Source organism: Camelus bactrianus, chromosome 16, assembly GCF_048773025.1.
Source record: "Camelus bactrianus isolate YW-2024 breed Bactrian camel chromosome 16, ASM4877302v1, whole genome shotgun sequence".
Lineage (NCBI taxonomy): Eukaryota > Metazoa > Chordata > Mammalia > Artiodactyla > Camelidae > Camelus > Camelus bactrianus.
In genome coordinates, this window is record NC_133554.1 from 95072 (window position 1) to 120722 (window position 25651).

Here is a 25651-nt window from a genome sequence, read left to right on the forward strand (position 1 = left end):
AGGAAGCTCTGGCCCCCAGGGTGGACGGCGGGTCATGCCAGGCATCAGGGAACTTTTCCGAGGGTATTTTTATCTTGAGAACATCCTTCCACAGAGGGTGGGGGCAGGAGGGAGACAGGGTGTCCTTGGCCCCAGGCCCCTGGGAGCAGCAGAGGACAGAGGCCCCTGGGTGCCTTTTATAGACACTGCCCCATCCCTGGGCTTCACTGGGTCCCAGGGGCAAGTAGGCCCCAGAGGTTCTTGGGGTTTTCATGGGGCTCCCAACTCTGATCCAACTCACTGTGTGACCTGGGGCAGGTCTCTGTCCCTCTCTGGGCCTCCCTCTTGCAGTCAACCTTTCCTGAGGGCCTGCACGATGCTGGGCTCAGCTGGGCACCAGGGACTCAAGGATGGACCAGCAAGCGCCTGCCTGCATGGGGCGCCCTGCCGAGCAGGAAGATAGCAAGTGAAGCGGCACCACAACCAGCAGGGTCAGAGCCCTCGGAGCCCCAGAGAGAGCCCAGCCTGAGGCTGACCAAAGCACAGTGGGGGCACTCGGAGCCCCACAGACCAGGGTGCACACGGGCACACACTGGCCCTCGGGCAGGGCTCACTCAACTCGGAGCCTCCCTACTCCCATCGGCAGACAAGCAGGCTGGCCCTTCCAGCCACAACACTCCAGGATCCCAAGGATTTGGGGTCGAGGGGGTACCGAGAGACAGGCAGGGCGCACCTTGTCACCCTAACAGCAGGGAGGGCAGAGGTGTACTGAGTCCCTACGTGCGCAGGCTCTGAGAGATCCTGTGTCATTTCCAAGAGCTCGGACTTAACCCCAAGGGCAAAGGGGTGCCACAGAGTTTGAAAGTATAAATTCTGGGGCAATATGGCTTGGGTTCAAATCTTGTCTCTGGACCTTCCTGGGTGACCTTGGACAAGTCATATAACCTCTCTGAGCCCTGTTTTCTCTCCCGTGAGACAGGATTGCCACTGCTATGTCTCATGGGGTCATGATGGGATTTCAGCAAGTTAACACACAGAGCTGGAAATTTTCTGTCCCCCAGCCCCTCCCATCACCACATTTCTGAGCCCCTGAGTCACTCTGAAGAGGGGTCACAGGCCCCGGGAGGGCCTCGACTAGAGCTCACTCCAAGCAGGAAGGAGTGGGTGGAGGGACAGGATGGAAGGAACCACAGTCGAGGGACCCAATGAGCAAAGGCACCACAGTGCTTTTTCCTAACAGCTGTGATTTTCCAAGCTTCAACTTAATTCAAGGCTCAGACATTTTCTAAGTGCCCAGCCTGTGTACAGGTGAGCAAAGACCTGAGATAGAGTGACAAGAAATGGCCTGGGACAAGAAAGACCATGAAAGAAAAGGCTGGAAAATGTGCCAACATGAAAACAGTTCTGATGTTTTTTATCAAAACCCATTATAGGCAAAATCAGAAGTAAATGACAAATGCTTGTTATAAAAAGAACTGATACACTTAATATGCAAAGGGTTTGTGTAGACCAACAAGAGAAAAGGACACGTAGGAGTAAGAGGAGGGCTAGGGCTGGGCCCCCACTGGGCTTGCGTGATCATGTGACCCTCAGCGAGCGCTGGCCCAGCAATGCCAGCCTCAGAGTCCACCATGGAATACCATGCATCCTTCAAGCTCAAAGCATGCCTCCTCTATGAAGTCTTCCAAGATTCCCCTAGGTCCCTGGCTGCTCTTGCCAAGCCCCACATGTTTCTTTGGCCCCTGGAACTGCGTGCCTTTCTTCTGCTGAGTGCCTGGCACTGCACCCGAGAACGTTCTCAGTGGGACGGCCCAAGCGTCTTTGACAGCAGAGGAAGTGAGGCACAGAGAGGAGTATGGCTGTGTCTGCAGGCACCAGGCTATGAGCCGCACAGCTGAGCCCAGCACCGGGATCCAGCCACCTCCTCCCTACAGGGCCCTCCAGGCCCGGAGCTGCATTTCTTCACAGCAGGCTGGGCCCCACGTGACGCCTCTCTGGGCAAATGCCAGCAGGACCAGGGCCTGAGCCCCTAGTCTCAGTCCCCCAGTGACCTGGATACCCTGCTGCGGGAGCGCAGGGACCGGTGTCTCCTCAGCTTCCCTCTTTTGTCCTCCTCACTTTGTCAGTGTGGCTTTATTTGGGGAACAGAACATTCACTGGGAGGGCCTCGCAGACCTCTGAGGGCGGTTCACCCGGCACGGATGTCGGAGCCTTGCCAGGCCCCACAGTCCGGGCGCTATTCAACACAGCGCACTGGTTATCGAATCACACATTTTGGAACAATGTTTTGGTAAGTATTTCACATTTCTATTTTCTTTTGTACATGGGTTTTCTCACATGTCCAAAAAAAAATCATCCTGAGCAAGTGGACATCAGAGGTGTCCACGCCAGCCAGGTGCAGCCGGGGCCTCACCTGGGAAGCAGCGTGGCGCCAGGCTCTCTCTCTCACTCCTTCATTCGTGTGTTCCTTTGTTCCACAAGCACGTGTCCACCGAGTACCACGTGTGGCGTGACCAGGTGGGAAGGGCCCGCCTGCCTGATGTTCATAACCAACAAGAGAGGCGGACACTTGGGGGGAAATGAATAAGTGAAGAGGGTTCCAAGGCACTGCTCCCGCCTGGGGAGGTGCGGCCCAGCTGACTGCAAGAGCAGAGAGCCAGGACCCCGACGGGACAGGGCTCCGGGCAGAGGATGCTGTGGCAGGGAGGAGGGACGAGGGTGAGCAAGCGGGTGGGAGGCGAGGTCTGGGCGGGGCAGGCTCCTCCAGGCCTGATCACGCGAGGAGACTGAGGCTCAGGGAGGGAAGTCACCACGAGGGAGGGCAACCAACCTTCTGACCCCACCGCAGCCTGACTGCCTCGCACACTTTTCCAATCCCAGCAAACAGGAACTGTGGACACTGTGACATGTGCTACTTCAGCTCATGCCATGGGTCCTTTGGAGAGTCGCAACAGACTGGGGCTCAGAGACGGCAAGCGCCATGCCCGGGGCCACACATCTGGCCCACCGCAGAGCTAGGGCGGGAATCATCTAAATCCAGATTCAGGGCTGTGGGAACAGAGAACCGCGACTTGACCACACACGTCTGGCCCTGATGACTCAGGAGAAAACTAGAGTCTCTCCAAGTGGCTCAGGACCATCTCCTACAGGAAGACTCCCCGGGCTGCCTCTCCCTCATGGCTAACTGGTGGGGCAGGGGCCTGGTATCTGGACCCCATTTGGCCGCCGCTGTGCTGTGTGACCTTGAGTCACTGACCCTCTCTGAGCCTGTGCCCAAGAAGATGAGGTAGATTTGTGGGGGGGGTTCCTGGTGCAAGGGTGTGACCAGCAGGCCTCTGCCCCAAGAACCCCAGGAAAAGTCTTCTCACACCTGGAGCTTTTGTTTAGCACCGACTGTGTGTACCTCTCAACAAGTCTATGAGACACTTCCCCAAGAGGAAGAAACAGGGTCAGTACCCCAAGGCCACAGGCCATCAGTGCCTGGGGCTGTCCCCTTCTCAGGCTGAACACCCTGGAGAGGTCACCTATCCTCCCGACAGGAGGCTCATGCAGAGACCAGAGTGCAGGTATGAAGCTGGCAGCCTGCTGCTCACATAGAGGGGTGCGCATCTGTGTGCAGCCCGCACTGGCCGTGCACCCATGTCCTTTGTGGGAGCACATGAAAGGGACACAGGCTGTGTCCTCATGAGGACACATCTGTGCCTATGTTCATCCCGAAGCGGGACACCTGGGGCTGAGTCTCTGTGTCTGCTCTCCCACATGTGTATGTACACGTGTGTGTAGGCATGACACATGTGTGGCACACGTGTGCAGGCTATGTGCATGTGCATGCACCAGAGTCCCTTGCCTAATCCTGGCGGTGGCCATGGGGTGCTGGAGATGGTCTGGTCACCTTGGTAACGGGGCAGGAGCTGGCTAAGCTGGGACAGCCTTGGTTCAAAAGCAAAAAAAAAAAAAAAAAAAATCAAACCGCTGAACACAGAGAGAAGAAGCGGGAGCCGTGAGGGCCTCAGCCCCAGGCTCTGCTCTGAGCTCCAGAGCAGCCCGGCCCACCAGCACCTGACCCAGGTGAGGGCCACTGCAGCCGGAACATGGGTATGAGGGCCCAGTGGGCTGGTGCTCGCCAGTGTGGGACCCCCTCCCCGAGTCCTGGGGAGCCCACCTCACAGGCAGCAGGCAGGGGCTAACGGGCCCCCATCTGCAGCTTCACCAGCCCCAGGAGAGGGCGCTTCGCAAACAGGGGACGCTGGACTGAGCCTGCACAGAAGTCACCCTCTCTGGACAATCAGCACACTAATTGCACGCACTGCCTCGAGGCCAGTGCATTAGCCCAGACCTTGTGATGGTTTATTCACGAGCTCCTTTCCCCACGGCCAGCTCATCAGCCTTGCTGCCTGAGCGGGTGGGGAGGGAGGGCCCGACCACAGACGCTTCCTACCCTCGCTCGCAAACACCGCGTGCTATTTATATTTCATCAGACAGAGTGCAGGGGATGAAACCGCTGGGCTCCGCTCCCCACAGGCAGCCGGGAGCTGCAAGCCCCACGCGGCAGTGTCTGGGAGGTGGACGCCGGCGTCCAGGCAGGGGAAGTCAGAGGTTCTCACGCCCACTGGAGTCACACAGGACCTCCGCTCACATCTACAGGGCTTTGCCTCATGTGTCCCGAGAAAGCCCAGGGAAGGAGGGCCTGCTGCTGTCTCCATCTGACCGACAGGGACACCGAGGCTCAGAGAGGTAGTGACTTGCCCAAAGCCACACAGCCTGTGAGATGCAGAGCTGGGGACTAAACCCAGCGGCCCCCAAGCCTGTGCCTTTATGCCCGGCACATGGTCTCCCTAACTGAGTCCCAGAGCAGCCCTGTGAGGTGGGCATCGTTACCATCCCTGCTTTACAGAAGAGGAAACTGAGGCTCAGAGAGGTAAAGGGACTTGCCCAGGGTCCCACAGCCAGGAATGTGACCTTGACTGATAACGTGCCCCAGTCCACGCCCTGGGGGATGAGAATGGCTCAGGGTCGGTCCCCACTACGACCTGACGCTGAAGCCACGTGGGGTCCCTTCACCTCACGAGGCGGCCCTTCCTCAATGCCCAGCCCACCTCCCAGACACCAAGTGGAGGTCCAGCTTTGTGGTTTCACCAAGTGGCTCTGGTACCTCCAAGGACCCAGCTGTCAGCACAGGGACAAGCGTGAAGGGCCCTCAAATCCCAGGGCTGACCTCTTGTCACCCCCACAGAGAAGGGGCCCCTCACCCACCCACATCGACACTGGACTGGGGAATCCTGGAGCCCCTGCCCACCCCCTGGGCATCCCATAACCCCTGGCTTCTCCTGAGACTCCGGGAAACAAGGTGGCTGGAACCCTGGCTGCCACAGGGCACCATGGCCCCCTCTCAGGGCCTTATCAGTGTCCTCATCTGTAAGATGGGCACTGACACCCCCTCTGAGGGTGGAGTGAGCACTGAGACTCGGCGCCCAGCACGGGGCCTTCCTGCAGTGATCGCCCAGCAAATGGCCCCAGCGGTCGGCACCCACGTCGTTTGCAAAGCTTGAAGCAGTCTCCCTGCTTAAACACAGAGCTGCATGGGCTTTGCCCACTCTGGGTCCAAATCCCAACTCTGACACCCTGGTTGCGTGTCTCATGCACCCAGTGGCCCCCTGTGAGCCTCAGTGTCCCTGTCAGCCGAGGACGCCACACCCTCCCCGCAGGGCTCTCCAGGAGAGTGCAGCCTCAACCTCTGGCCTCAGCAAGCACTTGCGAGCCAAACAGTCCCTCACAGCATCGCGACACCAAGGCCAGGGCGGCTGGCACCTCTGAGCAACACCCTTGCCTGTGCCCGCGGGGGACCCTGAGAGGGCCCCACCCACTCACCCCCACCTCAGCTGAAGCCACAACTCCCTCCCATTCTCCCCCCGGCCTGTGCACTGACTGTGTTCAAATCGCAGCTCCGCTGCTCAGGTGTGGCAAGGCCTTGGGCAGCTCACGTCACCTGCAGGCCTCAGGTCCCCATCTGTAACTTGGGGGCCGGAAGACGTGGCCCTTGTGAGGGTCAGTGCACCCATCAAGAGTTCAGAACCATGCCTGGTGTGCAGGAATGTTACCACCGCCACTGTGCTAGCAGCACCAGCACCTCTGCGCCGGGCACCGGGGGTAGGGCGGGAGAGGGCCCACCCGTTCCAGCACTGGCCACACTGTGTTCTCTTGGCCTGTGTCCAGGCCTGCCAGCCCCAGGAGTCCTCAGGCATTTCCAGGCGCCCTTTTCCTGTGGCTCCAGCAAGGCCTGGGGTTTCTGGAAAGAAAACCTTTTCTGGTGGTTCAACCTCTGGCAACACTGAACCCCCAGCACTCCCCACCTGCAGGGTGCCCACTGCCAGCTAACTTCTGGCTTACACCTCAGGCAAGGTCTGGGGCCCCTGGGTTTGTCTCCGTCACAGCCCTGACCACACGAGGCACCCCTCACTCCCGGCCTCGAGGCCCGAGCACCCAGCTCTGACGCATCCCTGGAGTCACCCAGCACAGAGCCAGGAGTGAGTGTCTGTTTCCGGGGCACCCACGGCAGGACAGGCCCAGGGCCCGAGGACTTTACCCAGATGCTATGCTCTCATTTAAGCCTCTTAAGAGTCCTACGAGAGAGGTATTGTACTTGTACAAAGAGGAAACTGAAGCACGGGGAGGTGGCCTCTGAATGCTGGCGACTTCGTGTTGGCTGCAGCCCAGACCCCACCTCCCTCCTCTGCTCCAGCCTATGGGGTGGCAGGAGAGGCCAGCGCTAGTGACCAGCAACGCCCTGCAGTGGGGATGGCCCCTGATCCTGAGCGGCAGCTGCAGCCCAGAGCTTGGAAAAGCCATGTTCTGCTAGCCACCAGCCCAAATGAGGGGCCTCGGTGCTCAGCGTGGTGGCCACCATCAGACTCGTGGGACTGGACTATGCTCTCTGGGCCACTATGGCCTCATCTGTATAATGGGTTGTGGGGGAACTAAGGCAAGGCCAGCCCCTGGCAGAGGGAACACTCAGCAAGCAGCTGTGGAAGGAAGGGGTGGAGAGGCCCCAGTGGCCCAGGGTCCACCAGCCTCCCGCCACTCAGGCCGCCACCTCCTCCTGGCAGCTCAACCCAGACAGGGGTCTGCAGCCCTCAGAGGGGCATGAAAGGGCCCAGCACCAGATTCATGGCCATTGGACAGTGTTGGACCCAAGAGCATGAATGAAAAGGCACCCAGGCCTTGCACACAGGTAGGGAACTGCAGGGACTGTGCCCACAGGAAGGGCAGCGAGGAGCCGGCCCTGAGAGCAGCCAGGGATGTGGGGCGGGCTGCCCAGGGCACTGAAGCTGTGCTTCTGAGGGCTGCCCTGTCAGTTGCAGCCAGACTCCTGGACTGGGGCTCAGGGAGCACCTGGGGCTCCAGAAAATCCTTAAACCTCTCTGTAAATGGGGGTCACCTTCTGGGGGTCACATAGAGAAGGCAATGTGTCCATACCCATGAGGGTCTGAAGCAGCACAAACTTCCAGGAGACGCCCTTTCCTGAGACCCAGGAGCTTGTGCTCCCTCCAGCCAGGTGGGGCAGGGAGACAGGTGAGCCAGAGAACCTGGAAGCTGGGGGGATGCCGGGAGCGCGGCAGGGCGATGGCGTGGGAGGCAGCGAAGGACACACAGACCAAAAATCCAGCCCTGGCCTGGAAGCAGCTTCAGCTCCTCCTCAGAGAGTGGTGGGTGGGCAGAAGGGTCCAGAAGTTACTGAGGGTCCGAGCATAGAGCAAGGGGCAGTGGGGCCCAAACTCACGTGTGCTGCCCACACCAACAGCACTGCACTCTCACACCTGCTCACATGATCAGACACGTGCCCTCCACACAGGCAGGGCCCCTGTACGACCACAGCACCCCTCACCACCCACACATGTCTATACTGTCTGCCACTCAGACAGACTGACCGCATCTACACGGCTGGTCCCAGCCCCACCCCCTGGGGAGGGAAAAAGGAGTCTGGGGTTCATGAGGCCCCCCCACTCCTATAGCACCAGCACCCCCACCAAAGAGAGCCAGGTGGCTTGGACCCCCTCCAAACCCAGCCTCCGGGGGGGCGCAGCCCTGAGGAGGGACTCCCGCCGGCTCCTCAGTGCTGACAGGCTGATTAGAGGGTGGGGGAGCAGCTGGGGGAGCAGCCGCAGCCTCTGGGGGTGTGGGGGGGGGTCTGTCTCCTGCCTGCCTTTCCGTCCTCACGCAGCAGGCACCCTTCCCTGGGGAGCCCAGGCCTTCGGGACTGGACACACATCCACCTCTGTGACCCTCGAGTGAGCACACGCTAAGCGCCTACTGTGTGCCCGGCTGCCGGGACCCTGGGACAGCCTGTGACTCCTGTCTCACACCCAGGACACAGGCCTGCTCCACGGAAGTCCTGCCACGCAGGAAGGGGTGGGAAGGCGCTTCGGGATGAGCCCGGCCAGGCGTGCACGGCCACTCGACCCAGATCACCCGGTTCTCTGTGATTGATTCTTGGAGGAGACACATGAAGAGAGACATGAACCCAACTGCAGCCTGACAAACCTAAGCCCAGCCCCTCACAGCCGAGCAGACAGGGGAAGATGGACCACCCAGCACTCGGCACGGCGGCCCCACCGGGCTCTCGCTCACGGCCCAGCCCGGCTGCTCTGTCCTCACACTGTCCTTGAACCTGGTCAGCCCCGTCCCCCACGGGATCCTCCTCCCTCCAGAATCACCCCCACCCCCGATTCCACGCAGGACTCTGCTCAGTGCCCTGTCCCTAGCACATGCCCTGCGGTCACTGACTCAGGACTCTACTGACACTGAGGGCAGGGGCTCTTTTTTTTCTCAAGAGTATTTCTTAGAGCAATTTTAGGTTTACAACAAAATTGAGGGGAGGGTGCAGAGTGCCCATGTGCCCCCTGACCCTACGTGTGCAGCCCCCCAAACATTCGTCAATAGAATGGGACACGAGGGGTAAACACTGCCCTTCCCAGAATGCCACAGGGTTGGAATCAGACAGCACGTAGCCCATTAGGACTGGCTTCTTTCACTTAGTAGATGCATTTAGGGTTCTTCTGGGTCTTTCCATGGCTAGATAGCTCATTTCCTTTTAGTGCTGGAAGATACTCCATTGTCAGGATGGACCAGTTTATCTCTTCACCTACTGAAGAACATCTTGTTTGCTTCCAAGTTCTGGCCATAATGAATAAAGCTGCTACAAATATCCATGTGCCAGTTTTTGTGTGGATGTAAGTTCTCAACTTCCTTGGGTAAACACCAAGTGGCATCATGGCTGCACCACATGGTAAGAGTATGTTTAGCTTTGTAAGAAACTGCCAAACTGTCTTCCAAAGTGACTACCGCTCTGCACCCACCCCAGCAGTGAGCTAAGTTTCTGCTGCTCCACGTCACCGCCAGCCACTTACAGGTGTGTCATGGCGTCTCGTTTTGGTTTGCGTTTCACTGAGGACAATGACGTGGGGCATCTTTTCAGGCGTGTACTTGCCATCTGTGTGTCTTCCTGGCTGAAGTGTCTGCTCAGGACTGTTTCCTACTGGCCATTTGTTACTTGTTCCCTGTTGTTGCACTTTAAGAGTTCTTCGTGTATTTTGGGTAACAGCCATTGATCAGATGTGTCTTCCGCAAGTAGTTTCTTCCAGTATGTAGTCTGTCCTCTAATTCTCTTGGTAACATCCGTCCCAGAGTAGAAGTTTTTAAGTTTAATGATGTCCAGTGTGTCAATTATCTTTCGTGGATCATGTCTTTGATATTGTATCTAAAAAGGCATTACCACACCCAAGGTCATCCAGTTTCTCATTATCTCCTAGGAGTTTTACAGCTTTGTGTTTTACATTTATGTACCCATGTATGATCCACTGAGTTAATTTTTGTGAAAGGAGGCAGGTCTATGTCTAAGATTAACTTCTTTGCATGCATATGTCCAGTTGTCCCAGCGCCCTTTGTTGAAAAGACTATCCTGTTCTGCTGTATTGCCTTTGCTCCTTTGTCAAAGAACAGTTGACTATATTTGGGCGGGTCTATTTCTGGGCTTTCTATTCTGCTCCATTGATCTGTCTGTCTGTTCGTTTGCCAGTCCCACACTGTCTTGATTACTGTAGCTTCATAGTAAGTCTTTAAGTCAGTTAGTGTCAGTCCTAAAACTTTGTTCTTCTCCTTCAGTGTTGTGTCGACTGTTCCAGGTTTTTCGCCTCCTTTCCACATAAACTTTAGGATTAGTTTGTCAATATCCATAAAATAACTTCCTGGGATTTTCACTGGGCTGCACTGAATCCACAGATCAGGTTGGGAAGGGTGGACACCTAACAACACTGAGTCTTCCTTTCCATGTACATGGAATAGTTCTTTGACTTCCTTCATCAGAGTTTTGTTGGATTTATACCTAAGTAGTTTATTTTGGGGGGTGCTAATGTAAACGGTATTGGATTTTAATTTCAAATTCCACTTCTTTATTGCTGGTATACAGGAAAGTGACTGACTCTTGTATACTAACCTTGTATCCTGCAACCTTGCTGTAGCTGCTTACTAGCTCCAGGAGTTTTGTCGATTTTTCTCAAATTTTTCTACATAAATGATCATATAATCCACGAATAGAGACATTTTTATGTCTTCCTCCCCAATCTGTATGCCTTTTATTTCCTTTTCTTGTCTTATCTCATTAGCCAGGACTTCTAGCACGATGCTGGGAAGGAGTGGTGAGGGGGGCCGGCCTCGTTCCTGATCCTGGAGCTGAGTTTCCCACCGTACAGTGTGATGTCCTTATAGGCGTCCTTACCAAGCTGAGAAAGTTTCCCTCTATTCCTAGTTCACTGAGAATCTTCATTACAAGTGGATGTCGGCAGGGCTTTGTTTTGTCCCCTGGACTGTTCTGGCACCTGGAGGAGGTGCCGGCCCCCAGTAGGCCCCCAGTGAGCACTTGTGGAAGGACCAGGTGCAGGGTCTAGAGAAGTGTCTTGCAGGAAAAGGGAGACTCACCACGGCGATGGCCTCGGATAGGTGAGGGTGGGGGGCTAAGTGACGGGGGATAACAATCCATCCACAGGAAAGGGAGGAAGGCATGGTGAGGGACGCCGGTGCCCGGAGGTGGGAGCTGCGGTGGGAGCAAGCGGAGGTCCCCCCTCTGATTTTCTCAGTAAAGAGTAGGCTGCACTGTTGGCTGAGGGTCCGGGGCCTCAGGACCAAGAGGGCAGGTTCTGGGATGGAGAGGGAGGACCAGAACCCTAAGCTTGGAGGTGGGGTCTGGAGTGAGAGGGTCCATGAGGCCAAGGGGCTACCCCAAGCAGCAGAGGCTGTAAGTGGACTCAGGGGTTCATGTCCTTTAGGTCCTGTTTCCTGTACATCCGAGAGGCAGGGGCCAGGGGACTAGGATGGCTGGACACTCACCCTGGGAGGCACTGGTGCTACCTCCATGGGGCCAGGGCCTAAGCCCCCTCCTCTGGGAGCCTTCTCTGCTCCGCCAGCCCCAGAGCCCCTGCCCTCTGCAGAGACTTCTACTCAGGCCACATAGATTCCCTTAACTTTGGTCCACAGTTACAGAGGTGAGAGAATGAATGGCCTCCCCATCCAGCAAAACTGCAGCCTCACATCCTGGGCCACTGAGCACACTCACCAACAGGTGTGTGGACAGACCCAGGTTCCCACTCTCCACATCCACAGAAGCACAGCACAACCACGGGGGCTGATGGAGAGATGCCAGCCCCACCTCTGCCTCCCAAATGGATGAAGGGGCATGACCTGCATCCTGAGAGCTGCAGTAGGGCCTTGGCCTAAGCCCCTCCCTTGCACATACCTCCAGCCACAGCGGTGCTCAGACAGTGATCTGTCTTTCTGTCCTAGTCTGTGGGGCACAAATGCAGGAGCCTGGACCAGCCCCATGTCCCGTGGCTGAGGTCACAGGGGATGGAGGGCCACAGGTCCCCCTCCTGGGACCTCAGTTTCTCCACCTGTAAAATGGATGGAACTCTGAAAACCCTCCATCATCTAGACTTCTGAAGTAGTCCTAACACCTGGCACACAGAATCACAATTTGAATGGGGCAGACTTAGTCCCATTTCTCAGAGTAGGGAAGTGAGGCTCAGAGAGGTAAAGCTGCTTGCCTGGAGTCACACAGCAAGTTGGTGGAGGGCAGCCCCATTTAAATCCAGGCATTTAAATCCAGGCAACCCTGGCTCATGTCCAACACTGCACCTCCTGGATCTTCAGCCCAGGTCTAGGCCTCCCCAGAGGGAGAGCCTGGCAGGGCCCGTGGCCTCCTTAAAGGGCCCCGTGCCTCTGGAGGGACCGAGGCCCAAACATGGGCTTCTCGGTCTGGGTTCAAGTGCACTTTGGGCCCTGCCTCCCTAGGTTTCTTAAGCCCTGCTCTCTGCCCGCCAGGACGGTTTGAGTATTAAATGAGACAATGTTCAGGAAAGCACCGAGCGCAGCGCCTGGCCCAGAAGACGTGGAGTAAACAGGTATTTTTGTTATTATTTCTGGATGCCAAGTCTCAGCGAAACATCACAGCACTCCCTGAGAAGTAAACGCACCCAGTGACACCACAGGCTGCTGGACTCACCATCAAGGCAGGCATTTTGCTGAAGCCCCCAAAGTGTCCTGATGGTCACCGGGAACCAAGGGAGGGGCCCAGGCCCCCAGGCCCCCAGGGTCACGTGGCCACAGGCCAGGGGATCGCAGCCATTCTGTAGTGTACCAGCCGTGTCCAGAGGGACGTTCCCTGGCAGCCCAGGGACAGGGCCAGGGCACGGGGGCCCGCAGGAGTGAAAGCCAGCCCCCTCCCCCCCGTGACAGCGAGCTTTCAGGGAAACCAAGAAACCGGCCATGTGGCTTCTTTGAGCCTCAGTTTCAGTGTCTGGAGTTAGGGCACCTGCGCCCTGTCCCTGGGGCATAGCCACGAGGACCCACTAGGGTGAGAAAGAGCCCCATACATGGCAGGGGCGCCCACCCAACTCAGAGACCCCAACCTGGGGGCAGGGTGAGGATCAGAGAAATAAGCTGTGCTGGCAGCTGCAAGAAAGGAGAGGGGAGAAAGGGGTTTTCACGTGAGCAGATGCTCCACTGGCTCCAAAACAAGAGACATGCAGGTGAAGCCCCTGAAGGGGAGCCTGCGCATCAGATGGGACTGGTAGGGTCTGGGTGACAGCGCAGCAGGCCACCAGCCAGGCTCCACGCTCCGAGGGGCAGAGCTGGGTCACCCCTGGCGGGCACAGCTCTTCAAGTCACAAAGGTACAAGCCCTTAGCCCCAGCAGGGCCACTTCCAGAACCTTCCCTTGGATGGCCCTGCAGGAGGACCTCGGTGTCCAGGGGTCCGCAGCAGCGCTGTGAGCCTCGGAATGGGGCAGGCTCACGAAACAGAAATCCAGCCAGGTTGATTTCAGAACCAATGTGCCGGCTGAAGTACTCATAAAAGGTGTCCTCTGCGACACCTCTCCCTGCCCCAGGGCGGTGCATCTCCTTCAACTGGTCCCAGCAACCCAGTGGGGGGAAGGGCCATTAATACCTCCATTTTGCAGATGAGCAAACTGAGACCCAGAACAGTCAAGCAACCTGCCCAGGGACACACAGCTGGTAAGTAGCAGAGAACAAACACATATGCCTGTATCTCCAAGATGCAAAAAAAATATTTTTTTTCTTAAAAAATAAAGACAGGGCAGCATATCCAAGGTGACCATGTGTGATGGGTTGAGTGACAGCTCCCCTCAAAAATACATGTCCCCCCAACACCTGTGAATGTGACCTTATTCAGATAACGGGTCTTTGTAGACATAACTAAGCTAAGGGTCTGGAGGTGAGGCCGCCCTAGATAAGGATGGCCCTAAATCCAGTGACCAGTGTCCTCACGAGAGCAGAGGAGAGACATGGGAGAGGGCCACGTGGAGACACAGGCAGAGGCTGGGGGCACGTGTCTACAAGTCGAGGAAGCCCAGGGAATGCTAGCAGCCCCAGCAGCGGGAGGGAGGCCTGGAACAGACTCTCCCCAGAGCTTCCAGGAGAAAGCATCTGCTTACATCCTGATTCCAGACTCTGGCCTCCAGGACTGAGGACAGTAAGTCCGTGTTGCTTTAAGCCCCCAGTCTGTGGTGACTTGTCCTGGCGGCCATGAGACAGTAGTGCAGGGCACGATCTGCTCCCCGTTGTCCGGCCTGTTTCCTCCTCTGGACCTGGCTGACGGCCTGTCCCCCGGGACCGCTACCCCACGCAGCGCAGAGCTGAGCAGACTGACACCAGAGGCTCGGTCACAGCTCCCGGGGGTCCTGCTCCCCTCCGATCCCATGCTTGCCCTGTGGCAGAGTGAGTGGAGGACCCCAGAGACCCACCAGGAAGGCAGCAGGGTCAGGACAGGACCGAGATCCTGGTCACCTGGCTCTGGAGCTTCAGGGCCAGGGCATCTGCTGTGGGACTGGGGCCAGGTCCCACGGAGCCGGGAGGCTGTGGCTGGCAGGGCCAGCAGAGCAAAGGAAGAGGGTGGCTGGGGTCTCTTCTGTTACAAAGCCCCCAGGGAGGGGCTCGGCCACACTGAGGCCGCCCCGGGGACTTCTGGAGGCGTCACCTCCTGTGGTCCTAGAGGCTCTCGGGGCCCAGGGGGACCTGCCTGGCCCAGCCGGGCAGGTGCTGCCGACAGCTTGAGGCCCAGCATGGTTGAACCTCCGGCCTGCACAGCAGAGGAGCTGGGGGCAGTGAGAGAGGAAGCCACCCTGTGCTGCCCTGACCGCAGAGCTGAAGCTGAAAAGATGTGAGAAAACAGGTGGCCAAATGGGGGTGTGATGCTCACGTCGGCACCACAAATGGGGGAACTGAGGCTCGGGAAGAGCGCCCGGGCGATGCACTCCCTTCTCAGACACTTTCCATGGGGCCCTAGGCGGCGAGGCAGGGACGGTCCCTCTGACTCCTCTCAAACCAGGCGCTGGGGTGACAGCGCTGGCACCCAACATGAAGAAGCACAGAGATGGAGGGGGCTCCAAGTCCCCGACAGAGGCTGGCCCCCGTCTGAGGACCTTCAGGGAGCAGTGACTGGTGAGAGCCATCCCTGCGTGTCCAAGCACAGCACCCGCCTTACTGGTCTGCACTGGGCTGGGTGGTCCCTGAGGCCCAGAGGGGATGGGACCTCCCGACAGTGGCTGGGCTGCGGCTGCACTGCTGAGGAGACTGAAAATTGTAGATTCCCAGGCTCCACCCCGGACCCTCGGAACCAGAATTCCCAGGGGATAGAGCCAAGTCTACAATTCCAGGCTCTGTCTCAAAGGGGCCGGAACTCCACGACTCAGAGAATCCATTACCCGGGAATTGAGTGGCTTAGTGAGTTCACAGACTCCACGGCCAAGATTCATGGTCTGGAGACTCTGTGACTCAGCCCTCAACCCAACGGCCATCGAAGGAGAATATGACGCCCCCGGATTCAGGGCACTGGGGCCCCAGTGGAGACAGAGTGATAGAGTGAGGAGAGAAAGCCAAAAGGGAAACGGGGGGGGGGGGGAGCTCAGACGCTGGCACGTTTACATAGCTGCCTTCACACGTTTGTTAAGCACTCAGACAGTCTGTAAGGTCCTCTAATGATGGTGATCTCAGGAGCATAAAGCTTTGGGATGGCGAGAGGCGGAAACAGGGTTTGAGAGAAGAAATTCACTTTATATACTTACAACTGTTCAATACTTGACCATGAGCGCGTAGCACTCTAGTATTAAAAACTGGAATAATCAACTGGAGAACATGACAAACTCTGTGTTCACTGTTCCTTTGTCCTCCCCCACCAGCCAGACCAGCTCTCAGCCCCCGGCCCCGGCACAGGCCAAAGCACAGGGACATGGAGTAACACTAGAAGTCTGACATCCTCACAGCCTGTGTCACGGATACGCAACAGGCCAAGACCTCCAGGGCTCTCTGAGAAGGGAAGGGAGAGGCCAGCAAGAAAAGAGACGTCCAGGGGCTGCTCCTGAAGGCGTCGTGTAAAGGGGGTCCCAGGACCCTGTCCAGCCCAGCTTCCACAAGGCCGCGGCCCAGAATACCAGCTCCCTCGGGGGCCCAGGCGTCCATCCAGCCAGGCCCCGCGTTCTCTGGGCCTTGCCAACCTCTAGTGCTGTGAAGAGCCAGGCCCCCTCAGCCCCCTAGTCCTCCTCAGGCCCCCACAGGCCTGAGTGGAAGCCTGGCCCGGCTTGGCCTGGAACCAAGAGCCCTGAGGCACAGGGTCAGGGCCGGGGGGTGGCGGGCTCTACCACCCAGAACGCCAGCTGCTGGCAGTGATTTATTTTTGCTTTAAGTGCCAGAGAATTGCAGGGCTGGAGCCGCCAACTCAAGGGGCTTGGGCTGCAGCTGGAAGGAGGAGGAGGTGGGCAGGAGTCGGGGGCACACAGCCTAACACACACACACACACACACGCACAGAGCTGGGCACCCCCATCCCCACAGGCTCCCTCCTCCCAGCCCCAGCCTCCTGGGTAAACCTGCAAACAACTGTGGGGAGGCTTCTGGGGGCAGAGGGTCTCACTGCTGCTCCCACCTTGCTTCTAGAGAGCTGTGCCACCTCGGTCTGGGGCATCCCTCTCGGGCCAAGGGCTGCCACCCCACAGCGGGGATGGCGTACTGTCCTCTCTCTCAGGACACCCCTCCAGGCGGGGGCGTCAGCCACAGATGAGCTCTGGTTCTCCTCGGAGGTGAGCTCAGGAGACAGAGCCTGCCCTAGGTGGCCTGGAAGGCGCCTGGTCAAGGCCCAGCCCTGGAATCATCTGCTCACCCCAGAGGGGGAGCGAGCCCGAAGTGTCAGAGGTGATGAGGAGCCCCCAAGAGAACAGAAGGGGCTATGCTTTGCCAACAAGAGAGCACATAGGTTCCTTCCACAAGTAGGAAGCTGCTAAGGTTGAAAATGGCAAATTAAAAAAAGAAATATTTAAAGTTGGGTGCCATGTTCAAGAAAGAGACTGGACAGTGGAGGTGAAACACACTGACCCCGACACAAAGGGCCAACAGTCCTCTGAAAATGTTCAGTGGGCAGGAAAGCAAGACAGTGACCTCGCCGCCACCAGGAGGTTGGCCGAGCGCTGAGTCCCGTGCCTCAGTTTGCTCGGGTGGGTCTGTGCCGCGAAGGCTTCTGCCCTCACCGTTGCGGTGGAAATGCCCTGAGCTGGAAGCAGGCTGACTCCCAGGGGCACAGCAGGGCTTACTCAGGTGACAGGCCAAGGGCCCTCAGAAGAGGTCAGAATGCCGGCTCTGTCCTCGACAGACAACCTCCACGATTCCGGCACAGAGATGTCAAATAAGGCTTGGTTTCCTCATCTCTGAATGGGACAGTCACTCTGGCTTCCAGGGCTGCTGGGCACTCACTCTGTGCCAAGCACCACATAGGTGGCTCAACCCCACCATCCCCCGTGGGTGTACTGAGCACCGACCGCACCCTGGGTCCTGCTGCAGATGCTGGGGACACAGCTGTGAACGAACCACAGCAAAACCCCTGCACTCAAGGTGCTTATGTTCCAAGGGACACAGACAGTAAACAAGATAAAACTCAACGTGGCAGCAGGCATTCAGTTCTACGAAGGAGAAAGCAGGAGAAGGATGTGGGGAAGGGAAGGCCGCCGTGTCACCCAGGGAAGCTGAAGGGGCCTCATGGAGGAGGTAGCACCTGGGCAGACCTGAAGGTGATAAGGGAGGTGGCTGAGTGGAGATCTGGAGAAGACTGTTGGAGGAAGTGGGCACGGCAAGTGCAAAGTCCCTGGGGCAGGAGCAGGCTCAGCAAGGAGGGACACAGGGTGGCCTGAGGGGAGGAAGAGAGCAGTGGGAAGCACAGGTAGCAATGAGGACCAGACTGCAGGGCCCCGAGGACCAGGGTGAGGAGGGTCCTGAGCCTGAGACTGGGGACTGGAGGCCACGCAAATGGAACTGCTCCGGGTGCTGCAGGGCTGAAGGCTGCTCAGGGGGCCAGGGCCCCGCAGCCTCACGATGCTTTGCAGCTGCCACTTCAGCAGCTGGGCAGGAAGACCTGGCTGTGGACCATCAGTGGGGTGAGTGGAGGAGGTAGGGTGGGGGATATAGAGGACACGCCAGGAGTGGGAGGCCCTCTTTCACTGCAGACGCCTGGCCTGCCCTCTCTGGGCCTGTCTCCCCACGTGTCCAAGGACTGGACTGGATGACAGATCTCCCAGGTTCTGGCATCACACATGCTCACCCGCTCTCCTTCATGCACCCCCCCTTCCACACCCCATTCTGTTGAGCCCCCCAGAGGCACACACAGAGGCTCACATTTCTACCCGCCCTTCCTCGGTACTCTCGGAAGCCTCCCCACCTGGGGCTTCGATCTCACTTCACAGATGATAAACTGGGGTCCAAGAGCCGTGCCTCGGCCAGTCGGACCACCAGCCTCACTCACCCTACTTGTCTGCCCTAAAGTCTCCTCCAAGACGATGAGGCCTTTGAGGGCAAGGGCCAGATCTCCATTTATTCAGTAGCCATTTATTAAGCGTCTTCTGTATGCCAGACCCTGCACTGGGGCCAGAGGAGGGCAGCGGGCACGAGGGTCTCCACCCCAGAAGCTCACAGCCCACCACAGCTGCCACTGAGGCCCCTGCGGCAGAGACGGCAGCCCGGACCCAGGCCCACCAGACATTTACTGAGCACCTACTGCATGCCATGCTTCAGGAGGTCCCGAGGACCCCGCAGCCAGGGAACTGGGATGGCAGGCAGGCACCAGGGCCTGTGGGGACCAGCCCTGGGTCGGGGCAGGAGGGGATGCCATCCAGACAACCCCCACAGCCAGCCTGGCATGCAAATGCACCTAGGCAGGGTGCCTGTGGGATGAGGGAAGATGCAGTTCTGTCCCTGGGAAAGCACCAGGGCTCTGGGTCAGAGGGGCACAGGCTTCGGTCTCTCCCAGCGCCTCCCTGGGCCTCACAGAGCTACTGCCACCCTCTGCACCGGCAGACCATTAGGAAATTAAATCAGCTGGGCAGAATGCTGGGCCCTCAGCCAGTGCCCAGCAAGGGCTCCAACCCTGCCCTCAGCCCCAGATCCTCTGGAAAACCCGCCTGCCTGAGCCCTGCCCCTCATCCCCACCCCACCCCCACCCCCACGGCTCCTCTGAAGCCTCCGGGCCTCCTGCCCTGCCCGCGGCCCAGTTTCAGGCTGGCATTCTTTCATCTTTGGCCTTTCCCTGGCTGCCTCCCTATCACACTGCCAAATTCCCCTGGAGCAGCCGTCCTGTGGACTGAGCCCGTGGACTGAGCCCGTACCCACCACACCTTTGGAGAGGCCAGCCCAGCCTCTACCCCTCCTGCTGCCCAGGAGCTGCATTCCTCCCAGCGTCTCCTCCAGGCCAGCTCCAGGCCAGCTCGAGGCAGGGCTCCAGCTGCAGCCCCAGGGGAGGGACAGGTGTGCCCAGCCGTCACTCACAGCAAAGGCCAGGCAGGTGCCCAGCAACAGGCACCAGCCTCACCTGTCGGAGGGATGGCCCAGCCTGAGCTGGGAGTGGCGGGGCTGAGGGTGGCATCAGGCTGGCTCCGAGGGGGCTCCAGCAGCCTCCAGCCCGGAGCCAGATGAGGGCCACAGAGGTGGCTGGGAGTGACAATGCAGTTGCTTCCACCCCAGAGGCTGTGCCAAGGCCTCCGGGTACCATGCTTGGTGCTGCCAGCTGTGGCCCAGGGCATCAGAGGCCAGAGGATGCTGCCCACGGCAAAGCCGGTCGCACTGCTGTGCAGCGCAGGGCACTGCTGCCCCCGACAGTCGTTACTGTTTTCACTGCTGTCACTGTTGTTTCACTGTCTCAGGGCCACCAGTGTCACCTGGTCCCGCTTTGGGCAGACCTGAAAGGAGGGACACCACGCCCCAGGACAGGAAATCTGGCAGGGCAGCCCTCTGGCCTGGGGAGAGCTAGGTGGAGGCTTCCGCTCAAACCCCTGATTTGCTGTGTGGCTTTGGGCAAGACCCTGCCCCTCCCGGGGCACCACTTCTCCCAGCACAGCACAGCTCACTGAACATCCTTCCCCAGGGCACACACCTCAGGAGGTCCCCTCCTGAGCAACCCGAGCCCTATGGGGGTCTGACGGAGCGGTTCGGCATGGGTGGGGGGTCCGGGCACAGACTGACAAACGTAGGCTCTGCCCCCTTCCCCTTCAGGGCTTGGAGGGGGCTCTGCTGTGCTCTCACCTGGAGACGCGGGCACAAGCAGGTGGTCCAGGGCTGGCAGTTCACATCTGCCAGGTCTGTGCCAACACCCAGCATTTACAGAGTGCCCAGTGCGTGCTCTCAGCAGGACACCAGTGCAGAAGACAGACCTCCCTGTTGTTCAGCCAGGAGTCCCCTTCTTGCCCCCAAGGGTGCTCAAGCAAGTGCCTCCCCCTCTGCTCTGCACGCTGCTCTGACCCCTCTGACCCTTCAGGGGTCTTGGCCCCACATGATGGGAGCCCTTCCAAGGCTTGGGGCTGCCAATATGCAGTCCCCTAGCTGGAGGGGAGGGGCGGACTTGGCTGAGGAGTTTCCAGGAGGGTCCCAGCACAAGGAGGGAGTATGCCACAAAAAGACCACGATCCCTACTGGCTCCACAGCCCTCCCCTCCCTGACCCTCTCCAGCCACGTGGTGGGGGTCCAGACAGAGACCTGCAATGAGGCTGCAAAGGAGCAAACTAGCACCAGGTGAGGTTGGGGTCCTGGCGGGTAGTGCCGGGCCAGGCCTTCCTCTGGCACCTAGGGAGGGGGGTGAGGTGTAGGCCAGAGGCACCACCTTCTGGGTTCACACCTTCGCACCTTCAAGGAGGCGGCTGCTGATTTCAGCGGCGGCAGCGTGTGGGTGCCTCTGCGCTCCCCAAGAGCTGGAGCTTGGGACCCGGGGTTCCCAGTCTCAGCTGTGAGGGGCAGGAGGTCCCCAGCACTTTATTCCAGGGCTCTAGCCTGGGCGCAGGGAGCAAAGGAGAAAGTAGCAACAGTCGCAGGCGGCTCTGGGCTCCCGGGTGAAGAGCTGCCTGGGCAGCAGGGAGCAGGGTGGCCCCAGTACCAGCAGATCCAGGCTTTGGGGAAGCGGGAGACCCTCCCAGAACCAAAGCCCACCTTCAAAGACACACTTTCCTGTGACCTCCCGTTCTGAACACAGGCTTTTAAATATTCACATGACATGTGTACGGTCCATCAGAACAGGAACACAGACACGGGCTCCGGCCTCAGCGCCCATCTGAAGCCCCGCAGGAGCTCTCCATCCAGCTGTGCTTCCAGCGAGCCCCTGGTTCCCCGCCCGGCGCCGCTCCCCACGACGCCCTAGGACATTCAGAGCAGACGTAGGCATGTAGAGGGGACCCCAGGCCTGAAACCCGCGGGGCTTCTCAGCCAAAGGACCACCCCCTCCGCGATCAAGGCCGACTTCTAAAAGCAAAAAAAAAAAAAAAAAAAAAAAAAGGTGCGGCTGGATTCTTCGGCTGGCTCACTCGCTAGCGGAGAACACCATTTCCAGAATATTTTTACTCCATTAGAGCACAGGAGGTGGGAACCAGAAGGGACTTCAAGGCAAGGACCCGCAGCTCTCTGGCCTGGGAGCATTTTCCCGGCCGATCGTAGTCTGCGCTCCCCTCGGCACGCAGACTCCAGTCCGGGGTCTCCGAGAAGGTCACGCATAGGACTGATGCCGAGCGCGAAAGTGCCTCCCCACACTCCCTCCCGAGCCCACTCATGCAAGTCGTCCAGAGAGGGGCCGAGGGCGCCTCAAAGTTTCCCGGAGTGCCCCCAGGACGAAGGTTAGCAAGGAGCAAAGTTCCCTGGTGGCGGTAGCCGGAGACATGGCAGGGAAGAAAAGCTCGCAGTCAGCATTTTCTCCGATAGCTCACCAAGGGAGGAAAAAAAAAAAATCAGAAAACGACAGGACGAACAAACCCTGCCCCTCCACCTTCCTTGTTGCAGCACCACCTCGTGCTCGCGCGGCCGGGGAGGGGGCCTGCGGGGAGATGGAGACGAGCCCCCGCGCACTTACCTCGGTCAGCGCCCCGGGCGCGGTGCGCTCCACGTCCTCCGAGCTCCGGGCGGCCGTTCCTGGCCCAAGCAGCTGCTGCGCTGGCTGCATCGCCGCCGCCGCCGCCTCAGGGCAGACCCCGGGGGCGCTCCATGCTGAGGGGCGCGTCGGTCCGGGGCGCCAATCGCCCCCGTCCAGCCACGGGTCCGGGGCGCGCGCCTGGACGGCGCCCCCGGCCGCGGGGCGCTCGCTCTGGCCGGCGCGGCTGGCGTCCGTCCCTCCGTCCGGCTGTGAGTGCTGCTGGTCCACCCCCTCCCCCGCCGGCTGTTATCTGATCCCGGGCTGGGCTGGGCGCGCTCCCTATGCCCCGGCGCCCCGCGCCTCCCCGCCCGCTCCGGCCGCCCCGGCCGCTCCGGCCGCTCCAGCCCCTCGCCCTCGGCTACGGTTCCCAGGGAGGCGGTGGCAGCGGCGAGGCCCAGAGAAGGCGGGGAGAGAGGAATGGAGGGCGAGGAGGCGGCGGGAGGCTGAGGCTCGGCGCGCACCCAGCTCCGCGCCCCGCTCTCACCAGAACCCAGCTCGGCAACAACTCTAACTCTCCGCCGAGAGCACGCCCGCTCCGCGCGGCGCCGCCGCCGCCGCTGCCCCCGCCCACCCCGGCCCAGGCCTAGCCGGCCGTCCCCCAGCCCCGGCCCACCCCGCCACCACACACACACTGCCAGCCACTTGCGCACTGGGGCGTGCGCGCGCGCGCGCGTGTACACACACAAGCATGTTCTCCCAGGGACACGCACACACACAGGCAAGGAAATACTGCACACACGTGTGCACACAGCCAAGTACACTAGCTCATGCGTCTGCATCCACACATGCAAAATGCGTGCCGTGACATGCATGATGGCTGCAGGTGCACAGGTGCATACACACTCACACATGCTCGTGCAGGGTGGCAGCTTCAGGTGTGCACACGTGCACACAGATCCCAGCTTGTACATTCCCATGGAATCCTTTCCCGTTGCACACCAGGCATAAACACTAGGACACACACATTTCCTCCTCTTTAATAGCATCTCTCTCCTCCTCATCTTGCGCTGTTCGGCTTTTCCCATCTCCTGTTTTCTCTTTGTGCTCCTCCCACCCCCTCCCCTCTCTTTCTCTGTGGACCTGACCCCTATGTGACCCTCTTCTCTTGCCACCCCTGCCTCTGCCTCTTCCCAGTCTGTGCCAGGCGCCCTGCCCTCCAAGCCTCCTGGGGCCTATTGTCTGGGCCTCAGAGCTCTCAGCCTTCGGCAGAGCCAGGCCTTTCATTCTGGCAGACAGACCTGCCCGGCTAGGCCTTGGCCTAGGGAGACCCCATTTTATCACCACTCTGACCCCTTGCCCAGTTCCGGGCCCACAGAATTGGGCCAAGGAGGCAGGTTTGTGCCCAGAGCACAAGCCTCAAAGGGCTCCCTGGCCCCTCAGCCTCCAGCTTCCCCTTTAATGTGAAATATAATTATGTATCTGCACAGCAGGAAGACCGGCTGCAGGGTTCTAACCAAGGAGGACGGCTTCCTGGCCACCGCCCAGACTGCTGGCAGCTCAGACAGAGCGGTCTGCAGGCCCCACCAGCCCCAGGCTCCCAGCCCCAGGCAGCTGGTGGGTTTGGCCTGGCCTAGGCCACCCAGAGAATTCACCTTGGGCTGCCCAGGGTCTGAATGAATCCGCTCTCTGTCCAGCTGTGGAGGCAGGTCACTTCATCTCTCCACGTCTTACCTTCCCCGCCCGCCCATCAAGCAAGGACACTCCCTCATGCAGCAGTGGTGAGTGCAGAGTATGCCGAAAGCACCAGGCCCAGCTCACGGCTGGGCAGAGCAGTTAACACTGACTGAACACTCGGTAAAGCGAGACACTAGAATCATTTCATTGTCACCAGCCCTGCTTCACAAGTTAAGGAGCACTTGTCCATCACAGAGCTACCGATGGTGGAGCCAGGACCTGAGCCAGGTCTGTCCCCAGAATGAGCCCCTGCCCCCTTGCCTTGCTGGCCACTAAGGGCTGCAGCGGAGGGAAGGGTCATCCTGGAAGGTTCCAACCCAACGCCACCACTCTGCCCCTGACTGGTAAATGGTGTCCTGGTTTTCTCCTCAGAGACCAGCCTCCCAGGGGACTACAAGCTCTCAGAAACTTTTCCTCCTTCTCCCTCAGAGTGACCAAGGAGGGAAGTGACTCAGCTCCCCACCCCACCCCCACCCGGTTCCCCAGAAGATAAGCGGACAAAGCTCCACCCTGGGAGGAAGGAGCCCCAAGACACCCCTCCTGTGAGACCCCACGGTGAGTCCCCAGCTTGGAGATGGCTCCAGCAAAGAGTCTTGGCTGGGAAAAGATAGGAGCACCTTGGGGCAAACTTGTGTCTAGGATTCTGGCAGCTCTTGGGACAAGGGGGCGTGCCTAGGGCATCCTCAGCCCCAGAACATCCGTCCCACACACACATAACCCCACCCAGCTTCTCACCAGGGGGGTCAGCATAAGGCAAGCCAGTTGTCTCCCTGGGCCCCAAACCTCCCCCAGAGCCATTATCAAACCCATTTCACAGAGACAGCAAGTGTCTTGCCCAAGGTCACCCATCAAAGAAGGCCCTGCAGAGGCGTGAGCCTCACTCCCCAGCTGCTAGGCAGGAACACCATTCCTAACCCTAGTCACACCCCCCAGCAGCTGCTCTGGGCCCTGGCCACACAACCCTTGGCGGGACAACGTGGAGGGCCAGCTTCCCTGCAGGAGAGGCACTCACATTCCAGACGCAGGGCCTGAGGCACAGAGGGGCAGTGGGCTCCCTGTCTGTGGGCAGAGGGACTCACGGCCCTCCCAGGCCACAGCCCACAGCCAGAGTGGGGGCATCACACTTCCCTCTAGTGTGAAAGGAGGTGGAGCGGGGCCAAGTGGGGGAGGCGGGGACACGTACCCTGTGAGGTCCCACTTCCTTCTCTGTGAAATCACCCCCTCACATGAGCCTACAGGGAGCTGGGTGTCCTGCACACAGCAGTTCTGGTACCGACGTACCTTCTCAGCACGCTCTGAGTGTGCCTGGTTCGCCCTTACTCTGAAATTCTTTCTCTCCCCTCCAGGGAGCGGCGGGGGGCGGGAGGGGCACACAGTAGCTGTTCAGGAAACTTCTGCTGACCTGAGCATTCTCAGAGCCACAGCCCAGGAGGCCAAAGAGCCCGTTGGCCCATGTGGAGCCACATCTTCATTTGAGGAAAGTGAGGCCCAGAGACAGGTGGCTGCTTCCAAGGCCACAAAGCTGAGAGGAGCAGGGTTGGGGTGCGCAGGGGGCCCTGAGGGCTGGAGTTTGCTGGTCTGAGTGGGCAGCAGGGTCAGAGCTGCTAGCTCTTATAATGCTCTTAATATGACAATACCACCATAAATTAATCACCGAGATGTGGAAACTTGACGGTCCCTCACAGGTGTCTCTTTGCCCCGCCCCGTGGGCTGCTGCCCTGATGCTCCCCAGACTCCTCCCAGCCGTAGCCCCTCGAGGGCTGCCTCCTCCCAGGAGCCTGCCCAGGGTTCTCCCTCATAAAACAGGCTCATGGCATGCCAGGGCAGGCATAAGAGCCAAAGTCCCGGTGCCCACCATCCTCAGCCTCCCTGTTCCAGACACACTGGTCGGCCATCCAGGCCTTGGACAGCACTAGCTTGGCTCTTCTGCTGGGCTCTCTTCCCAGACAGCTCTTCCTTCAGGGGCAGCTCAGGGCACCTGTTGGAGAGGCCTGCCCCGAGTCTCCAAAG

The 25651-nt window shown here is 59.4% G+C and overlaps 1 protein-coding gene across 6 annotated transcripts in view; it reads right to left on the minus strand.

Moving 5' to 3' along the window:
* Positions 1 to 23231, minus strand: part of KCNJ12 (potassium inwardly rectifying channel subfamily J member 12) — a 35708-nt gene extending 12477 nt beyond the window's left edge. For 2 of the 6 annotated variants that reach the window (XM_045505826.2, XM_045505789.2), the window contains exons 1-2: positions 21908 to 22542; positions 11765 to 11918 (exon numbers count right to left, since the gene is read on the minus strand). The gene's annotated coding sequence lies outside the window, so the exon portion shown is untranslated. Of the gene's footprint in view, positions 1 to 11764; positions 11919 to 21907 lie in introns of all 6 variants that reach the window. The other 4 variants (XR_012499321.1, XR_012499320.1, XM_045505752.2 and 1 more) reach the window with 4 other exon arrangements.
* Between the last annotated feature and the right edge of the window lie 2420 nt (positions 23232 to 25651).